We start from the raw sequence: 20,461 nt of genomic DNA, 5'->3' as shown, positions 1-20,461 counted from the left end.
CCTTATGAAACCCACTGGGTACACACTACCCTTGGGGGCTATGAAATTTATTACTTCCCACACCTACTGGAGGCAGGTTGGTAACGATACCACTAACAGCCAGAGAACCTTCCCTACTCAGTTGGAGGTGATGCCTGAAAGCACAAGCTATCTGAAGAGTTTTTACTGCAAGCTTCATCTTGCCCTGTCACTCCCTCCTCCCTCTCTCCTGGCTTCACTGTACAGACCAAACCGAACGAGGAAGTCGAGATCTGAGGGCGGAAGCCAAGCCCATTGCAATGTCTGCAGGAGGATTGTCAGCCTGTGACTCAGGCTGCAGCCCTGACAGCTGCCAAACGGTCCTATTTTCCCCTACCCGCTACTTCCAAAGGACGGTCACTTAAATGCGAGGGGGGACATTGGGGGGGGGGGGGGAGGGCAATGCACCGGAGGGAGAAGAAAGGAGACTGTGAGGTGAAAAAGAGCGCGAATAACGCCACCCCACCTGCGAGAAGGCCAGTTAGCAGGGCGTGGAGGGAGGAGAGAGGCAACTCCCTGGGCATAATGCAACCGTGCACATACGCCCCCGAACGAGATGGGAAAGGACAGGGAGCACCCCAAGCACGGCAGCTCGGCTCCCCTGCCAGGCTGCCCACCACCCGGCTCCGCAGGGAAGACGGAAGAGAGCAGTAGGAGAGCGGTGCCCTCTCGGCCGGCAGGACAAAGAGGCGCGAAACCCGTGAGGAGAGAAGCGCGGCGCCAGGGGGAACAAACCGGGGCCACCCGTATCCATCGCCCTGCTTTACCTGAGCCCTGCTACGGCGGAGGGTGGGAGGGAGGGAAATGCCGCAGCAGTGGCGGCTGCGCTCCTCGCGGCGAGAGAGTGGCGTCTTCCTCACGCTGCCGGCTTCTCCCGCAGGCACCGCCACCACCTCTCACTTCACCGGCACTGCAAGGCGCCCAGCCGCCAACAGCCGCCGCGGCCCAGCAACGCTGCCGACCCGCCCACCCCCCGCGGCACCGCCAGCCAATAGTGACGCCGGCTGACGGAGAACTGACAGCAGACGCCACCAATCAGAGGCGGCGGCACGGCGGGGGCGAGCCTTGAGGAAGCACCGAGCCGTTGAGAAACGGGGTGGTGCTTTGCGCTCTCCGCCGTTAGCAACGCCCGGGCGCGGGCGGAGCGGAGCGAGCCGAAGGTCGGCAGCGGCGGCCGTAGCAGCCGACGCGCCCGGAGAAGGCGCGCCCCAGCTTCAGCCCGCCGGGCACGGGGCGGGCCGAGCCCCCGCTACTTTGCCTTTCGTTCCCCTTCTCCCCGGGTCGAACCGTGCCAAGGCGTCCTCACAGCGCCCCGCTCCAGGCAGTGCCAGGCCGGTCCCACAATGCCCCGCGCCGGGCGGTACCGGTGGCCGTTGCCAGCCGCTGCCCCTCCGGAAGCGCTGCCTCGCTGGCACTGCGGAGGTGCTGCTCCAAGGCTGGGAGGAGGGAGCTCGGGGTCAGCCTCCGGTAGTAGGGCGCGGGGCCGCGGCACCGGCGTCCGGAGGCCTTTCCAGAGATCATTGGAAATGAGGGGGGCTTAGCCCTGTTGTCTTACAGTGCAAAAGGGGGAGATCCAAGTCGGAATTTTGTTTCATAAAGGACTGAGACAAGCAGAAGCATTGGTGTAAGCAGCCCCTGCTGAGGTGTTTGAGCAGCCAGTATGTTAAAGTAGGCTCCAACTGGATTACAAAAGGCATCCCAAAACAGTAGAGGTGTGGAAAAGCAGAAGTGGTGTAATTCTGCCTGTTCACTTTTACAACAGCGCTCTTTAGGGCTGAACTTTGTACAAGTAAAACGAGGAAGCATTTTACATACATAGCTAAGATGCAAGACAAAAGTCCTTCTGAAAAGAGCACAGCATATATAAATCCATATGTCAGGTCCATCTATGCACATGAGGTTTACTGCACACTTTACAAGCACGCTGAAACACAAGGCTCCCTCCCTTTAGGTCTTCCTACTTTCTGCAAGGAGAGCAAGTTTGCAAGTTGTAGATCATAGTGATGGAAAACGCAAGGTGAGGTTTACTGATGACAGCACTACAGATATGAGTGCAGAGGGCAAATGAAGTGAAAGAGCCTTGAGTAAAGAGAGAAGTTGAGGTATAAGTGTCTCGAGTAAGCATCTCTTGTCCAAGTGGAACTCTTCAGGCTTAGAAAGATTCACTGTAGCAGTTTGGAAACAATGCTAGACACAAAAGGCAGTGTGAAAAATCACTGAAAGGTTTGTACAGCTGAATATCAGGGATACAGAGGTGTCATTGTTAAAGGCAGAGGTGATAAATGTAAATACAAGTGCAAAATAAAAATGAGAATTTGATTTGGCAGTGAGAGGGGAACGTACTGGATTGGTCTTTGCTAGTACATCAAGGCAGAAAATTAAAGGAAACTGGAATTGTGACAACCAGAGACACCTACATAACCAGATACCTTAGATGGCGAAACTATCTGCAGTATGCAGTGACTCATTTTGATCCATGAAAAAAAGTGACCAACACATAGGAAGGACATTTACTGATTGTACAACAGGGTTTTAAATTCTCCCTCGAAAATTAAGCTGAATGATAATAGTGGAGGTAACTACATGTATCAAAAGCTTTTTAAGAGCAGGAGAGGCTGCCTTTTCAGCCAAGTGGCTGTGGAAGGAAAGGTAAGTCAGTATAAAGCTTTTAAAGAAGAAAACCATCAGATCTTTCTTAGCTGGGAAAGCAAGGCAGAATGAACTGACAGCAGTAGTAATGTGGGAAGTCAGATAGAGTGCAAGCACGAAATGCAGACATAAAAAGCTGCCACGAAGTCATTTTAGAAGAGGGTATGATATTGGGCCTTTTTAATTATTATTCTTTTCCAACTCTCATACTTTTATATATATACTTATAGAAGAGGTCCAGATATGGCCATGAAGATGCTCAGAGGGCCAGAGTACCTTTCTATGGAAACAGGCTGTGAGAGCTGGGCTTCTTCAGCCTGGAGAAGGCTCCAGAGAGACCTTAGTGCAGTTTACAGTAAGGACATGTAAGGAGTAATGGCTTCAGGATGAAAGAGAGTAGTAGATTAGAGTTAGGAAGAAATTCTTCCATGTGAGGGTGCTGAGGCCCCAGAGAAGCTGTGGCTGCCCCATCCCTGGCAGTGCTCAAGGCCAGGTTGGATGGGGCTTGGAGCAACCTGCTCTAGTGGGAGGTGCCTCTGCCTGTGGCAGGGGATTGGAACTAGGTGAGCTTTAAGGTCCTTTCCAACCCAAACCATTCTATGATTATGTGGTATGTTCTCTGCTCTTCTTGATGCTAAGATTTAACTTTAAGGTCAGGCTGGCCTGTCTTTGGCATCCATTTTTCTTTTTTTTTTTTTAATTTTGGAACTTGGTCCCATTCCTGTTTAAACACACATCAAAATTTTCTTGATGACTTCAGCAATAAAGCATCAAAACTTGAGTTCAGGTCAAAGGTTGCTGCAGGTTTACACCATCCTTTCCCTTAACAGAAAGTGTATCCCTCCTCTTTTGAAAACTCTGTGTGTTTCCCTCATGGTCAGATTTGTAGATGTGCAGTAGCTGGGGCAAGTCAGGTTTGAAATACCTGTTTTCCATAGCTTGATTACTATGAAATAAATGCAATAGGTTTTTGTGTTGCTCTTGTGGCAGGAAGTTGCCCAGGAAAAGAGACACACCTCAGAGAAAGTCTGACTAAAAAAACCTTGTATTTTATACATCTGTTACTTTCTGAAGGTTCACAGGATGTTTATTCGGATCCTTTTGATCAACTTCACTCACGTTTTCCACCAGTGTTTGCAAGCCAGCATCCTTTGGAAGAATAAACCTGATCATTGAATTCTGAAGAGCATATCTCAACTGCAGACAAATTTACCAGTTTGGTGAGAGTAAATTAATGGTACTGTAGTATATATAGTTGGGGGAAAAAAATCTGCTGAGCAGTGAGCATCCATATATGCCTCCTCAATTTGCCAGCCTTAACTGCACCCCAAGCAAATGCCCACTTTGCTGAGCTACAGTGTTCTCCCATACAGTGGTCTAATCCAAGACAATTGGGTTTAAGTTTGTTGGCAAGCAGCAACCCCAGGGAGAAGCCTGCACTTCTGCAGTCAACAATAAATGCAAGGACATTTGATTTCTACATCTGACAAAATGGGTAAAATGGCTAAATTAATTTTGTGAATTATTTCCAGTGCTTTGCAGGGCAGAAGAAATCTCTTCCAAAACGCATTTCTAACTGACAAGCTTGAGTGAAACAAGAGGAGTGACAGATACAAAAGGTGTTTACTTCACTGAAGAAGTCACATTGCTAAATGCTAACCACAGTGGCTTTAGACAGAAACCACACATGTACAGATCTGGAGAATGTCACAATCTGGTATTGCTAAGAAGCCTAAGATCTATTTTTGCAAAAGCTTGAAACATCAGTCATTTCAGTGCAGATTCATAATTAGAAATTCTCAAAAAAAGCAGCTCTGGACTGGTTTTAATACATACACCCATACAGGGGCTATAAATGCAGGTTACAACTTGAGGGGCTTTCACCTACTGTAATAAAAGGAAATGGCTCTTTTTAGGTGGGTCTGTGGAAGAAAGCCACATATGTCGGTGTACTTCACACCTATATCCTCTGAACAACCTGAAATCTGTCTGCAATGTAAGCACCATCTCTTAGCACATAACTTCCTTTTCCCCTTGTACTGTTTCTTTATTTTTCTGCCCCGTAACAAATGCCAAATCCAAACTAACTGTGAGACTGAAGAAGGTGGAGAATCATGAACTTAAGATGTGGAAGGAGTGAAAGCAAGGGGGAGGCAGATCTTACAAATTTAGTGACTAACCATTTAAGACCAAGTTCTAGCTCTGTTCATCCAGATTCTGCCAGGAGCTAGAATAGAAGAGCTGCACTGGATCACAGTAAGGGAAATGGGGCCCAGTAACTTTTCTCAGAAGCAGCCAGTAGCAGATGCTGGAAGGAGAGTAGCCATTTTCTTACAGAATGATCTTAACTAACCCTTCTGGCATGGCTGTGGAAAAGGAACAGCTTAATTGGCTCATTTTCATATGTGGGGGTGTGATTCCATCGTGCCCTCTTCATCAGTGAAGCTGGTTTAAGATGTTGTCCATTCTCCCACTAGCAATTAATTCCTAGTATTGTTTCATAGCTTATCACTGCCCCAGCAGTACCGTTTCAGATGTTTCAAAAGCCATATTGTAAACTGGATCACTGAAGTAGAGTTAAAAAAGAAGGTTAAGGAAAAAGATCAGTTCACTGATCTAGTTTATAGGCCCACTGAGAGATGCATCAGCATGGCTGAAGGGATTAAACGGAGGCAATGTGATAGGAGTCTTTCAAATTGACTTGGCTGATGGAGAAAATGTAAGAGGGAACTATTCCTGCACCCCAAGACTGAGGAGGAGGGGAGGAGCCCTACCTGGCATACTCTAGCATTTAAAACAGTTATCCTACTTTTCACCTCTCCCTAACCCTCCACCCACACAGCCCCGTGTGAACAACCTGCTGAACTCCTGCTCCCTCATTGTGGTTCTTACTTCAGTGTCAGTAAAAGAGGAACCCATTTTTACTTTCTTAATACCCTAATGACAAGATCTGCAGCTGAAAAATGAAGTGTTTACATACAGCATCTCTGCTCATTTGGGATACCATTTGGAGGCATAAATCTCTACCCACTGGTTACGTAGCATAGTAAGTATTTTGTGCCAGAGTCCCTTGTTTCAATAAAATGGGAGTGACACCATCTTGTAGAAGGGGTCTTTACTGAGGAAGTAGGTACCAAATAGATGTGCTCTGACTGAAGTCATGGAAACCTCAGAAACACACCTAAATGAACACTTCTGTTTTAGGCAAAGGAAAACTCCGCTTGGAGCTTGCAAGTTCCTCCAAACCCTGAGATGAGATTCCAAATTCATTATGCATGGATAGAGACACCACATTCCTGATCTGACATACTAAGAATAATGCCCCAGCGGTCTTTACCTCCAAGGAATTCTAATGTAATCACCTCTACTATCTAAATGCTAAACAACAAGCATTTTTAGTTCAGTATATCCACTTCCTAACCTTGTTTCCTCTAGCCGTGTTCTCCTGATGCTCACACTTTTCTATTCAGCTTTAAATTCACAGACAGCTGGCATCCAATACCATTATACAAAAAGGCCAATAGGAATACAAGCCATCCAGCAAAATTAACTTTGCCCCAAAACTGGGATTCAGAATCTGAGTTTTCTGCCTTGGGCCTACCCAGACTTGTCCAGAATGCCACCAGAACACATCCTGTTACCCGCCTGAAATAAACATGGCAATTCTTTGCCACAGAAAACGAACATTTTCACATAGTCTGTTACAGCTTAGCTCCTTCAGTGATAATTCAGCGAGTAGGATGTAATGTCTGCCATGGCTTCACAGCTGCCTGGTTCAACAAGTGCTAAGGATCCTTTATTAACATATCAAATACCACCTTTTCCTTCTCCCTTTCTCAGAGGGGGTACGAAATGCCTCAGATTCCTGAGTTTAGAAAGGCTTGGGGGCATTCTCACTCAGTAGAGGGTAAGCTGAAAAGAGACTAACATCCCTCCTTAGCCCCTCTGACACCCTGTACTTGTCATGCTTGTGACAGGTAGCAAACATACTTGCCAGGCCTGGGTCAGATATTGGCAAGGAAAAAATACTTTAAAGAGGTTTACAAATCCGCCTAAACGCTGTTTCGTTCATCCTGATAAGGCAGGGCTGTGGAGTGTTTTATACCACCTTTTCTTCTCTTTTCCTTCCATAGGTCTCAGGCTGGGCCATGTTTTCACAGAACCAAGAATTCAGTACTAGGGTAACTGCAGTACTTGGAAAACAGGACTAAGTTCAAAAAATACATGATAAAAAAAAAGGTGATAAGTATTTAACTACTTCACTTTAAATTTTTTCCCATTGTTTTAATACTTTTCAGCATCACTTACACATCTAAATCTCTAAGCAAAAGGCATCTAACTGGATATTTACTTCCCTCTTCCTTTCCCAGCAGGATTTTAGTCCCCCCCTTTTTTCCTTCTCCCTACAAAAGAACGAGAACACCCAATTTTCAGCTTGCTGCCTTTCCTGAGGTTACTATGTGAGCTTTTGCTTGGCTAATGGTGCCTCTCAGCTTACCTCATGTTTGCTGTTTGTTTTTGGGCTCAGCCTGCAATAGTAATCAAGACTAAATATTTGCTCAAATGAAGTGGCTCTGTGGTTCTCATTCCAGGGAGCTGGATGAGGACAAAGTGAAACTAGCTTGAAATATTCTAGTATGCCCAAGAGATGTGAGGAACAAGGGATTTTTCCAGTGCTGTAGAAAGTCATCCAGATTCTCATTGCAGCTTTGTTGTGGGAACTGCAGGGGAACTAACTCGTTTATAGCCTGCCACAATTAAAGACACCGCTTTTGTCTGCCAGAAACCAAAGTCGGTCCAGTCAAAGCCAACCTTTGGGACCATTCTGTCAGGCCACAACCAGAAAGAAGACGCAATGTGAAGTTACGCAAGCATCCATTCTCCCTCTTCTGCAAGACTGAAGCCCACATTTTTCTGATAAGAGGAGGCTACATCCTTTGTGCTTGCAAGTCAGTGGCAGGTCTTACAAACACACCCACAGATTCCCAGTGTAACATATTGCAAGCTCTGTGCATCTGGAGCCAGTGCATGCTTTGCTCAACAACCCCCCTTTCATTTCTGCCAAGATTCCCTCCCACATTTGGGACTTCTTTCCTGCTCCCTTGAGAGCTTCTTCAAGCTTCCCAGCTCCTCCAACCTCCCACTGTCAGAGTGGACCATTCTGTACAGCTTTGCCAGCGTGCTCTGCCTTTGGAAGCATACAGGCCACTGCAGGAAGCTGGGCACAAAGAATATCCATGCATTGCCCTTGTTCTCAGCCGTCTTGTTTGGATCAGATGGGTGGACCAGAAGACTGAACTGACGGCTCCAGCACACAAGGCAGAGAATTAGCCAGGACTTACTGAGGCATTTGCTTTGTGGGATGTGAGAAAATACCAACAGAGATGCATAACTGTATCACTGTGGGAAACCACCTTTTAGCTGAGTGGTAACACAGTCATCATCTTTTGCATTTATCAGAGCATCATTTCCTGGGATTATTCTGGAACAAAGGCAGCAACTCATTGGGTATCCCGCGTATTTGCATAACACAAAATTCCTGTAAAAAATCAGTATCTCACTGAGGAGCAGCAGGCTGCTGAGCCACCCAGCTACAGGCTAGCACCTGCTCTGCATATTTCTCAGCTACCGAGAGACAGCAAAGTGTTAGAGGAATCAAACCCACAGGACAAAGGTGCTCAGGAGCTGCTTCTGAAATTCCTCTGCATGAGGCAGCAGCTTGTGTTAGATGAGGATGTAGGGAGTCCTGCAAGCACTGCTGCCAGAAAAAAATAAATAACAAGAGGTTAAAAGGCTTTTTGTAGAAGAGAGTATTTGTACTTTGAAGTACAGACCCAAGCGTGATACCAATCTAAAGCACAAAATAATAAGATAGCTTTGCTGTCATCCACTTAGTGGGACAAAGCATTCAACCCATGGTAAATTGCATCCACTCCCTCCTTGTCTTTTCTGTTCTCACATGGACTAAAAGCATCCTTAAACCTCTTGCCACTCTATCATTCTCCTGATTACAGCTGCATCTAACACTGAACTTGAAACACACACCTGTACATAAGTTTGTGGCTAATTGCGAGACAGCACAGAGGCCTGTAATTCCTTGACTCTTTATAGAGGAATGTACATGTATAAAAGCCTTTTGAATTTTCATAAGCCGCCCTTTAGATGTGGGATAGCAAAACACAAAAGGATGAAAACAAGATGCTCACCCAGTGATTCAGCTTTCCTGCAAAGTTTTTTCTGACAGCCATCATAACCCTGAAAATAATCATCCCAGCCCTTTTTTCCTGTGGGCTAAAAACACATCAGCAATGAGGATCATAATGTAAGTTTTTTGTTCCCATTAGGAATCCATGAAAAAGAGCTTTGCATTACATGGAGAAAAAAAGAATCATATACAGGAAAAGAAAGTATATGTATGTGTGTTGTTCTTTTTTTAAGGAATGCTCAATGAAGTTTGGCTTTGCTAGGGGACACACCAGCTGTCTTCAAGCTCTTTTTATTATGATCTCCCTTGTACCTTAATTGAGAAAGCAGGGTGTGGAAGTTTCAACAAAGGTTCCTCTTTGCAGTGTGCTAATTAGGCACAGGAGTTCACAAAACCCCTCAGTTATGAACAATTGCCTTTCCCCAGGCTTACTTTCATTTTCATGCAACTGCATTTTTACTCATTTTCTATTAGTTTTCCAGAGTGGACAAGAGTCATTTCTAAAATTAGTTTTCTAATTAGCAAAAAAATAAAGGGCAAGAAAATATGTAAAGTGGAGGGGGGTGGAGGGAAGGTATAATTAAAAGCACTTTAAGATGCCTGTGCTTCTTCAGTATACAGGAGCCCAAGGTGTTTTCAGATCACTGTGAAGTCTCCTTTAAAAATCTAGATTATGCTCCCCTGGAATTGGCTCCAGCTGTGTATAATGGGGGTTTGTGTGCCCTGAACTGAGTGCTACACTCGCCCCTGCAGGAGGAAGAGCCAGAGGAAAGCAAGAGGGGCTGTGAGCTCTAATTCCTCCAGATCTTCTCCATTCATTCCACTGGCAAAGCAAAATTTGCTTTAGAAAGAGGGCCCTGCTTGGCCTTCAGGATATCTTTTTGCCTGCCAGTGGCCTGGCTGGCCTCTCAGTGTGTGCTCAGACCCAGAGGCACACACAGCTGGGAAGGGAGAGGCCTCTGCCCTCCTCCCTGCCAACGCGATGCTTCCTCCTGATGGCAATGACCTCACCTCTTGGCAGCGAGCTGTCCCATCCCGTCCCACAGAGGAGCCAGCCACCCTGGCACAAGCACCCCTCCTCCTCCCTCTGCCTCCTGGCAAGGGAAGGGAGAAACTCAGGGCTTGGGACAGTCCTTCTGCCCTAAAAAGAGGCAATCCCAATGATGGAAAACTGTATTGCAAGGACAGCTGCCACCTTAATGCTAGATGTTTTACGCCCTGCATTGGCATGAAACCTTTCACACTGCTGCTCTCTGATCTTGTTCTCTGTTGAATTTCTGGAGAAAGGTCAAGCAAGGCAATACTAACCCACATATCAGGCGAACCATGTTATGATTCAGTCTCCAGTCACCATCATACTTGTCACCTGTGATAGTCCTGTTTGCCCAGGACCTTTACAATGTAGAAGACACCCAGATATTCAAGGATAGATGAAGGGCTACATCTGCATTTCCTGAAGGTTGCTTTTGCATCCAAGGAGCTGCCTAGAAAGCAGGAGAGCAGTGTTTATGTGGGACTGGGGCGAGTTGCTCAAGCTACAGTCCCAAAAGGGTCTGTGTGTCCCAGCCTGCCAGCAGACCTGGAAAACACCATGAAGGAGAAAACTCGTAATTCTCAGTGGCAGCTTCCCAAGCATAGCAGTTCTCACTGGGAACAACCTTGCCTCTCCTCTCTGGAAGAGGCTGAGGATAGTCTAGTGAAGATACCTAGTGAAGACAGGCATTCACCACTTTATTGTTGCACATCAGACCACAGCTGTTCTTTCTCACTGCGCTGCAGTAGCACAGATCGATTCTTAAGCCCAGATCAGCTCCTGTTGCTTTCCCAAAAGAGCTTTCAAGCTCTTTAAATGGACCTGACAAACTCAGTGTGAAAAAACAATCAGAAGTGAAGAAAGGCTGAGATAGGCCCTGATACCTGCAACATGTCCCAGGCAGGAGCCAGGTACAGGATACTACCCCAGCTAGCAGGAACCAAGGACCCCATGGCAGCACAGAGCTACTTCACGTACGATGGAAAATGTTTAAAGTGCCGTAGTTGGGGCCCACAGGAAACTTTTGGGAAGTATGTGCTGGGTCTAAGACAGGAACCAAGAGAGTCAGTATTTAAAATATGCACTGACAATGAATTGCTTCATTACTTTGAGAAAAATTGAGAAGCGGGGGAAGGAGTAAAACTCAGCCACATCAGGAAACAGGCAAATGATTGTCTGACGGATACACCAGGTCTCCTGACTGCTGCCCTAAGACTTTGCTGCTGCTCAGCCCACAGTGTCTTCCTCATCGTGATAAGCATCTCCTTCCAAGAGACAGCAAGATCTCCTCTGTATTTAGGTATTGCCATAGGAATGCACTGCATCTCAGAATGGCAATATGCCCTTGGAAGATCATTTTCCCAGAGCAAAAAGATGGGGCAAGGAGGCCATTTGAAGGTTCACATGCTAAGCATAAGGCCCTGAGGACAGCCTCCTCCCTCAACACCAGCAGCAGGGACAGCACAGCTAAGTGCCTCAGGTCCCCAGGGACTGTGTAGGGTGGAGGGGACTCCACAAGAGAAGTTCCATAGCCATGCTATGGGATTAGGGCCAAGCTCAGCAACGTGGTGTGACCCTGCCTACAATGCTGGTCAGCACAGCACCTTCTCCTTCATGCCTGGGTGCGTCTTCTCCAGTGGGATCTCACACTCTGGAAAAGAAGCAAGCAGAAACGTCTTGCATAGGGCTGCTTACAGTGTCTGCTAGCGTCTTGTTTACATAGAACTGTAGAATCAGCTAGGTTGGAAAAAACCTTTAAGATCAAGTCCAGCCATTTACCTGGGAACTGCCAAGGCCATCACTAAACCATGTCACTGAGGGCCTCAGCTACACACAGGGACGGTGATTCTACTACTGCCCTGGGCAGCCTGTTCCAATGCCTGAGCACCCTCTCAGTGAAGAAATTGGTTCTAATAGCCAACCTAATTTTTGCCCTGCTGTACTGCTTTTCCTTCTCCTGCTACATCTTCCTCTGTGCATAAGACTCTCAACTGAAGCATGAAAGTGACACCCTTCAAACTAAGGAAACTTTTGGCCCATGAGCTGCTGATAAAAGGCACACAGACATGTGAGCTGCAGCCCCCCCATCCCACAACACTTTGTAAAGGAAGTGAATCACGTCAGGCAGGAGGCTGCTGCACTTTGAACAGCTCAAGGTGAGGAATGGTGTAGGGCAGAGCACCTGGAGAAACTGGACCTCGTGTCTGGGGCTTGCGCATCCGTGAGCAGAGACATGGGAAGTGCTGTCTCTGTGGAGCTGGAGTGGGGAGGGGAGCCCTGGAAGGCCAGGCAGGAAGAGCCGGGCTTGGGAGGGTGCCCAGCCTCGCACGGAGAGAGGCAGGTAGTGATCATACCACTATTTATGGCTCTTTTTTGCTGCGACAACCACTGCCTTATTTGGGCAAGAGCGCTCCACTGGAGGCTGATGTGCAGAGGTGGAGCCTCCAGGGGCACTCCTGGTGCTTGCTCCCAGGCTATCTTCCCTGGAAAAACCCTGGGAACCCTGGCTGGATCCAGCTGTTTAAACTGCAAAGAGACCCATCTCCCCTCCTCCTCGCCCCCATACCTCCTACTAGCTGGAGCTGCGGTGAAGCAGAAACGCCTGCATTTGTGATGTTGTGGGTATCTGGGAGCACTGGGTTGGAGAGTCCCCCGCTTCCGACGTGGGAAACCTATTCCCATCTGGTTGTGACAGTACTGAGAACCGGAAGCCAAAAAAAAAGAAAGGAAAAACAAACAACCCTCCCCTCGCCCCCCCAGTGTTGCTTGTCAGACACTGGTGACTGTGTGAAAGGCTGCAGATGGCAAATGTGCTGCACAAACTCCACCGCAGATCCTTTTGCCTTTGCATGTGCCTTGGAGGCCCCCAGTATCTCTGGCTGAGCTGCAGTGAGTGAACGGGGCTCTTGCGTGTTTTAACTCCATCCAATCCACCCAGCTGAACTACACTGGCAACGGGCTGCAAATAAAGCTGAACGTAAACATGCTAAAAATGTCACTGTCATCAGATAAGGTTGCTATGCACATAAAATTCCTGACACCAGTTCATTAAAACAAGGACATGAGAAGTTAAGCCACACACGTACGGTGGCTGGGGTGGTGGTGGGGAGCTACAATGAGCTGTAACTCTGGTTTTGAGCTCTACTTCTCCCAATGGGAGGGGACAAGAGAAATGGAAGATGTTACAGCACCCACCTCCTTCTGCAAACACTGGCATGTTTTGGGAAGGAGCAGCAGGCCGGGGTTAGCCATGCCCTCACAAGCCACAGAAGGCTGACCAGCATCCCTCAGCTATCGTCACCAAAACCAGTCCTATTTAGCACACCAGGAGGCATTTATCTCTGTTTTACAAGAGAGGAAACAGACACTGAGAGCTTCCTCCATAATAACAGCTCTTATAGTTGTTCCACTCACAGAAATGCAGGGTGGAACAGGCTAGATGCTGCTGCATGGGCTTACTAGTTCTGACACCCAGGTTTGCAGATACACATGAGCTGCCAGATGTAACAACCTTCCCTACCACATACTGAGTTGTTATTATCTTCAAACCATGCATTTTAAGAGCCGGGGTGAGGGCAGGAGCTGTGGGAGTCGTTCACAAGTGATTTCAGATAAACTCCCTCTGCTGAGCTTACCACAGCAGTCACCCTTTATCTGCTTGCAGGCTGTCTGTGGCTAAAGACAGAGAAGCTGTGCACCTTGTTCCAGGTGGTGAGTGATGTGAATTAGGTTAACCTGCAAGGGTTTAACAGAGCGTTCCTCCTCAGCCTCACAAAGGTCAGGGTTGGGGCTTGATGACTGCATGAAGCCAACTCAAATCTGAGCAGCCCTCGAAAGGAGGCTGTTCTCTCCTCTGATCTTCACGCTCCCACTGCCAGTCTCAGCTGATGCAGATTCTCATTCTGTTTTGAAACAAACTTGAAGCAAAAGAAAGAGAGGTGTTTCCAGATGATTCTCCAGCTTTGGTCCATTTGGCCACCAGGATACTAGAGAAGCACTGGACATGTATGGTCATAGGCAGCCAGATATGAGTTGGTCAGAAACCATGACAGAATGCAGCCCAGGAGGGGCCAGAAAGCCTCCTTTCCAGTGATACCATGAATGGATCGACTCCAGCTGCATGGCTAGTCACAGGGGTTGTTAAAGCATCCTGCATGCAAGTGGTTGCAGTCAGTATCTGAGTTAAGGAATGTCTACTGCCGACCAAAATCACAGCATCATTTAGGGTAGGAGGCAACTTTGGAGGTCTCCAGTCCAAACATGTGCTTGGAGCAGGAGCAGCCTTAAGGTAGATGAGGGTTTGCAGGGCCGTATGCAGCTGGGTTTTGACAATCTCTGTGTTGCCTCTTGTCCTTTCACTGAGCACCTCTGGCAGTTTGGCTCTACCGTCTGCACAGCCCCTTTTTGGGCAGTTGAAGACAGTGGGTTGATAGCTCCCCTCACAAGCCTTCTCTCTTTGCAAACCACCCCAGCTCCCTAAGCCCCTGCTCATGTGTCAAATGATGCAGGCCCCAGTTCTTTACTGGGAGGGTGGTGAGGCACTGGAACAGGCTGCACAGGGATATCATAAGTGCTCCATCCCCGACAGTGTTCAAGGCCTGGTTGGACAGGGCCTTGGGTGACATGGTCTAGTGTGAGGCATCCCTGCCCATGGCAGAGGATTGGAGCTTGATGATCTCAAGGTCCTTTCCAACTCTAACTATCCTATGATTCTATGCTTCTCCACTGGAATTCCTCCATTTGTTAATGTCCCTTTTGCAAATGCAAAGGGCCACCCTGAAGTAGCCTGAAGAATTGTCCATCTTACCTCCCAGAGGAGAGCAGGAGTGTCTGCCTCCTTGTAAAAGCACAAGGCTCTGTGAGCATGTTTGTTGGGGCATGCATGCACAATACCAGCGTGTGTAGTGTCACACGGGATCAGTGCATCCACCCATCCTGTAAATACTGGCTCAGAAGTTTAGGTCATAAATATGGGTGCAAACTTGATCAAATCTGGGGGGCAGAGCTGTGCTGCAGGTACGCTGTGTGTACATCCATGTGCGTACCCAGGGACATCTGTGCACCATCTTTCTCCTTCAGCAGCTCTGCACCTCAGCAGGCACAGATCCTCCTTCCCATTGTTATCTGAGAAGATGTTTACAGTCAGGTCTAAACCTGGTCAGGTAGCTTCTCAGTTACTCAACTCTCAGCTATTACTCTGCTTCAGTAACCCTGAAGCTGAGGGAGACAGGGTGTACCAGGCGGCAGCTGGGACTGGGAGACAACAGGAATGATGTTCTGCTCCGGTGCTGTTGCCGGAGGGCAGTGCATCACTGCGGTGATGTCAGAGCTGTCAGGCACAACCTTTGGAGCGTGAAGAAGAGCACCTATTGCTCCATGGGCCAGCAGGTGATTTCCAAGGAGGTGAGCAAGAAGGGACACCTCCAGCTTTTACCTGCTTGCTGTCTGGGGGATAATGGTAGACAGAATGATGTGTAACTGCAAATCAGCAGCGCCTTTTGCAATATCAGGATTGCGGTGTGATGAGCAATCCCTCTGAAGTCTTCAGAAAGGATGGGTAATGGGCAAAGCTCAGGTGAGCTCCAGGCTGCGGATGGGGGAAATACACCACAAGGATATGAGATGTAAGGTATAAGGCTGGCAGATAGATAGGTCATGGGCATGGTCTGCAGGCAGGGAGGGAGGCATCAAAGGGCATCCCTGCAATGCTGGCTGAATGTGCACCCAAATCTACCTTACAGAGTTGAAAGCCCCATCAGGAAGAGTCCCTGGAGGGGGAGCTTGGGGCTGTGCAGTGCAGGCCATTCTCTTGTTCCTGTGGTGCAGATGGACTGGGTAGGGTAGAGCCAAGGCTGGACCAGCGGCTCACCCCAGCTGCAGAGGCTGCAGCAGAACGTGAAACCCAAGAGCACTGGTTGTCAGACAGTCACATCCACTCCTTGTTTGGCAGCAAGAACTGCCATCAAGCCAAGGTCAGAAGGAGCTTTGCTGTAGCAGCACAGGATGCCTGGATGTCCGACACAGAAGGAGAAGGGGTGCCAGGTAGAGACCTCCTCGGGGTTAAGCTCCAGACTGCAGCCATGGGCTTAAAAAGAAGAGGAAGTGAAGCAATATAATCTGCTATGGGGAACAGAGATGTAAATGTGGGTTAACGTAGGGTGAGGTCCTCAAAGGGCTGGCCAGGCAGTTTGCTCCCCAGCTACAGAAGGTTATTACAGAAATGCACTAAACCAAGTTTTTGCTACAAGGACAAGAATCATCAACCGTTCAGGTCACCCAGCTCCCTTTAGCTCAAAACAGTTTGGGGGCTAGCGCTATGTGGCATGAACAAAAGGCAGTCAGGTCAGGTCTGAAAGGCAGAGCTTGTTCCAGGGATCAACATCTCCTTTTGAGGTCCTTTGGTAAATCCCAGAGCAAGGAAGGGAGGTAAAACGCAAACTGAGCTGATCGCCATCGGTTCCTCCTCTGGACCTATTAATCCCAGGTAGGATAGGATAGGACGGGGTGGGGTGAGATGGGATGGGAAGCCGTATCTATGCCACCTCCACTGCTGGATATAGGTTAGAGTCCAAAAAACGCGCACAGCCACCCTAAACCATGGGATCTCGTTCTCTGCCCTGTCCCACCCACTGGTGCATCTCACCATGCTTATTCGGCCGTGGGTCCTCCTGCCTCCCCAGCGGTACCCCCGGGCCAGGTTTTCCTGCTTCACCCCAAATGCTCAGTTTTATTATTTTAAAACAAACAGCATTGTGTCTGTTTTGGTTTCCAGAAAAAGGTTAGGGGGAGGTCAGAGCTGACATCTGGGCTGGAGATAACATTCCCCTCTAATTAACAAGCCCTCAATAATGAGGGCCTTCCTGTCCCATCCCCCTGCCCTGGTGCAGGAGACCATAAAGCCAGAAGCAGCTGGGGCAGAAATGGGGCAGGAGCACACCCCGTTAGATGGCATTTCACTTCCTAGTGCCCCCCCAGCAAGCTGATGGGGCTGCTGATTAGTGCCTGGGGGTGATGGCTGGAGGTTGCTCCTCCTTCATCCTTATGTGGGCTCCACTTGCAGGCATTTATCCTCCTCAGACTCTATTGCCAAGGAGCTGCCCACACCTTTCCAAGGGCACTGCCAGTCACCACCAAGCCTGTTGCCCAGGGAGAGTCCCTTCACCCTTTCTGCAGAGCAGGGGTTACAGATTCAAACACCCTGGGCGCTACCTGTGCTGCTGTACGTGTTGGCAAGAGAAGACACCAGGAGGTGTTGGCTGGAGACGTGGATGAGGTCCCTGGAACATGGCTGGCCCATGCACTACCCTTAGGAGCTGTACACGGGCAGTTCCATCCCTGCTGCTGGGAATGGGGTCATCCGTCAGGCTGACACGATGCAGCTGCTTGTGCACAGCAGCACCACAGAGAGGAAGCAGCCATGGCAGGAGCCAGCTTTGGCCAGGATGCTGGGTTGGGGGGGGGCAAAAGGACAGCAGCGCTGGGGAGATCCAGTTTGGGAGAGCTCCGGCATCCCCCCTGCAGCAGAGCATGGAGACATGGCACTAAAGAAGCCTGACTCAGCTGGGAGCCGGGCTGAATCACGCCGTGCTCTGCACCTTCCCGGCAGCTCCCCCTCCATTGCCCAGCCAGCACTTGCAAAACCCCATGAGATCACGGGCGCAGGAGGGAGCTGAGCTGCAGCCAGGCTCCATCCAGGTGAGGTTACAACACCAGGCGCATCCGCTCCATGCAAAACCCCTGCTGACACCCCTCAGCAGAGCCAGTGACACACGGATCCGGCTGCCCGGTCAGCACTGCTCCGGGGACATCTGCTTCCAGCAGCCCTCGACGTGCGGCTGGGCGCGTTGGGAATGCCGCAGCCTGTCTATGCCTCCAAGAGGATGTGACCGTCATTCCCGGCCTCGGAGTAAAGCCCCACAGAGGGAAGGAGAAAGGAGTCAGGGGACAAGGGGTGGGATTTAACACTGGCGGAGCTCAGCTGCTGTGTCCCTGGCTGCAGGATGGAAGTGATGCTCTTGGGTCAGCCATGTGCTGCAGGGCACCATGGCTGGGCACAGTGTCACAGGAAGGCACAGCATCATGGGAGAGCCATGGAACAAGGAGATGACACAAACCTAAGGAGTTTGCTTGTGGCCACAGCCACATGCTGCCAGTCTCTGTGCTGCAGGCTCCAGCGAGACCAGCACTGACGGGGCCCTTGTGTTTCCACATCCTTTCACCTCGAGGGCGCTGCCAGCTTCTGCTTTCCTGTGCAGTGCCAGGCATGAAGAAAACCCCGAATGTGCTTCCTCAGAGTGTGACCAAGAAAACCCAGACTGGGAACAGAACTCCAGCCCAAAGCCAGGGAAAGGGGAACAGGAACTAACCAGGGAGCAGAGAGGTACAAGGGTCTTGGTGTGCTGGGCATTAGAAATGCAGTGGCAGGCATGGCAGCAGCAACCTTTAATGTTGCCCAAGTGGCATGAAAATTCTCCGTGCTCCTGGCAGGATGTTAAGGGTGAAGCCCATGGGATGTGGCTGGGGTTGGAAGGGGAAGCTGGACCTCCTCTGGTGAAGGACCAGCCCCTGGAGAGCAAACCTGGCAAGCGAGAAAGAAGAATGTGAGGGTTTTGTCTTGTAGCTTCCTGCCGAAAGCTGGCACAAAAGGCCGTAAACAGGAGCACAGAACAATGCGGCCTCCTGTCCCACAGATGCTAAAGCCGTCACCTGGGGAGCTTCCTGCAATCAGCCGGTGGAAGGACACAAAGGAGCCCCCACATGCTTTCCTGCTATTTGTCATGTGCCTGGTCTCTGCTCGGTCCCCGCCGTCCCCCCGAGCCGCCTGTCTCACGCTCCAACAAGAGGATGTGGTTACACAGACCAACCTCTGGTGAGGAGCAGGCTCATCCCTCAGCCTTGCTGCTCCACGCAGTGAGAAATGCTTTTCTTTACGACTTGTGACTCACCCCACAGCCTCCCCACGCTAAGCATTTACGCTGGGTTGGTTCTGCAGGAGCTGCCTTCTCTTCCCCTCTACCTGGGTCCTGGCACCACAGAGGGACCCACAGCACTCTGCAGGTCCAGTCTGCCTGCCACGTGCTGTGGCTCTTACAGTGCCCAGGGCTGGCACGATGCTGCCAGCGGCTTCTCTCTGAGACTCTTGTATTCAGACCCCTGCACTTCTGCAAGGCGTTAATCTCTGGGCCTGAACACTGCCATGCTGGAGCAATCCTCACGGGTGAGTATTTTTAGAAAGCTTGAGCTCAGCCCATGCAGTCACTCCTGAGCTATGCCAGGACAAAAAGAAAACAACCACTTGTGCCTGAACAATACCAGAACAAAAAGCCGCTGCAAATGGTGTTTTCCAGCATCACTCAAAACCAGCCAAGCTTTGAAAGATGAAACTCGCAGTCAAAAAAGAAAAGGAAAAGGTTCCTCGTGAACAGAAAGGGCTTTGACAATTGACTTAAATAGCCAGATTAAAGCAAAACAATGTTATATAAATACCACTGGGCGTGCTGGAGCTTGCCTGCAGCTCCTGCCTCCATCTCCATCCCAGCCGCGCTGCACTAGCCAGACCCAGGGTGCTTGTTGCCCGCTGGCTGCAGCATGGCACGGCCCTGCGGTTAAAGCCACCTGCAAGGGAAGGAGCCCGCAGTCCCTACACCAACAGCTACAGGCCCCGAGGGAAAGAGTTACTGATGGAGCAAGAAAGCAACCTCAGGGCATGCAGCTCCTCTCTGTCCCCAAGCCATGGAGCTACCTGCAGAGCCGTCCAGGACAAACACCCTCTTTGCTGCTGGCTGTATGCTGGCTGGCATGCAGGAGCTGCAGCCATGCGGGTGGCCAGAGGTCACCATGATCTCTGGAAACCACTGAAACCTCACCTCTGGTGTGTTTTGTGCCCTCTGAGCAGCCACAAATGGGTGTTTCTGAGGGCTCTCGTGGCATAAATTCCTGGTTTTCCAGTATTGCTCAATCACTCACAGCAGACATGGAGCCTTCAGCAGCAGAGGGATGAGTAGCATGTGCTGAGGAGCGTACCAGGAGCTCAGCCTTCTCCCGGGTGGCACAGCAAGCGGGCTGGCTCCCATCCTCTTCCATCAGCAGCTACCACTGCTGGGGACATTTGTGAGCCCCAGAAGCTCTTGCACTCTCCACAACAGAGAGGATAAACACACACCTGTACGTGCAGGCACATTTCTTCACTGCAGGCCACGGAGAAAACCCAGTCCATTTTAGTGCATTTTGGTTGCAACTGTTTGGGTGATGAGGACTTAGGAAGTCAATGTGGGCAGTTGGGAGGTTGGGTGCTGCCCTGTTGGCCATAGCTGCCGGCTCTCCTCAGCCCACAGGGCACAAGCAGCTTCAGTGTCTCCATCTGGCCTCTCCTCATGGGACCAGTTCCCCCATCCCAGCAGGGAAGGCACCACAGGGTATCTCCTGGCTCTGTCCCCACTGGGGTATTGGGTGCCAGATTGTTAAGCTCTCCCTGGAAGTCTCTGGTTTCCACCCATTTGGCTCCTATGGGTGTAAGAAATGTGGGGTTTCCCCTGCTGTTCCTGCCTCCATCCCTC

General features: G+C 49.7%; 1 long non-coding RNA gene across 5 annotated transcripts; it reads left to right on the top strand.

Annotated features, from left to right (window-relative positions):
- Positions 1–1,254: 1,254 nt before the first annotated feature.
- On the top strand, positions 1,255–10,609 carry LOC133222261 (uncharacterized). 5 transcript variants are annotated; one of them, XR_009728248.1, is made up of 5 exons: positions 1,255–1,440; positions 1,576–1,730; positions 3,658–4,162; positions 6,801–6,906; positions 7,460–10,609. It is a non-coding gene; the product is annotated as an uncharacterized LOC133222261 (long non-coding RNA). The 5 variants fall into 5 exon arrangements; XR_009728245.1 differs by having other exon boundaries at positions 4,041–4,162; positions 6,801–10,609; XR_009728249.1 differs by lacking the exons at positions 6,801–6,906; positions 7,460–10,609 and having other exon boundaries at positions 1,576–1,680; positions 3,658–4,808.
- The last annotated feature ends 9,852 nt before the right edge of the window (positions 10,610–20,461 follow it).

This window comes from Neopsephotus bourkii, unplaced genomic scaffold (assembly GCF_033783945.1).
Source record: "Neopsephotus bourkii isolate Nb327-2 ecotype Australia unplaced genomic scaffold, CSIRO-AGI_Nbou_v1 NB_1589, whole genome shotgun sequence".
NCBI classification, from domain to species: domain Eukaryota; kingdom Metazoa; phylum Chordata; class Aves; order Psittaciformes; family Psittacidae; genus Neopsephotus; species Neopsephotus bourkii.
The sequence above is the reverse complement of the archived record's forward strand: the minus strand, read 5'-3'. Positions and strand labels throughout refer to the sequence as shown.